Genomic DNA, 317 nt, shown 5'->3' on the forward strand with positions numbered 1-317 from the left:
GCCACCCCCACCCGCCCCGGGAAGGGAGAGCGGTTGGGCCGAGACCACCGTCGCGCTGTATGGGGGGGGGAGGGGGGAGTGTGTGTGCCGCCCGCCCCGCCCTACCTGTCCGCGCGGCCGGCGCGCCCCGCGCTGCCACTACCCTGGGCGCCCACCCGCACGGCTCCGCCGCCGCTTCCCCTTTAAGCCTCTGTCACGTGACGGGTGCCACTCTCCCGAACCCGGAAGCGCTTCCCCGCCACCGCCCCGGGCAGCGCCAGCTCCGTGCGAACCGGGCCGGCAGGCAGTTAAGCGGAGGAGGGGAGCTGCCCCCCCCC

General features: G+C 76.7%; 1 protein-coding gene across 1 annotated transcript in view; it reads right to left on the reverse strand.

Moving 5' to 3' along the window:
* The window catches only part of LAMTOR3 (late endosomal/lysosomal adaptor, MAPK and MTOR activator 3), a 7868-nt gene that overhangs the window by 5028 nt on the left and 2523 nt on the right, over positions 1-317 (reverse strand). The window lies entirely within an intron of this gene.

The sequence above is a fragment of the Haliaeetus leucocephalus genome, unplaced genomic scaffold (assembly GCF_000737465.1).
Source record: "Haliaeetus leucocephalus isolate CR32 unplaced genomic scaffold, Haliaeetus_leucocephalus-4.0 Scaffold140, whole genome shotgun sequence".
In the NCBI taxonomy this organism is placed as follows: Eukaryota; Metazoa; Chordata; class Aves; order Accipitriformes; family Accipitridae; genus Haliaeetus; species Haliaeetus leucocephalus.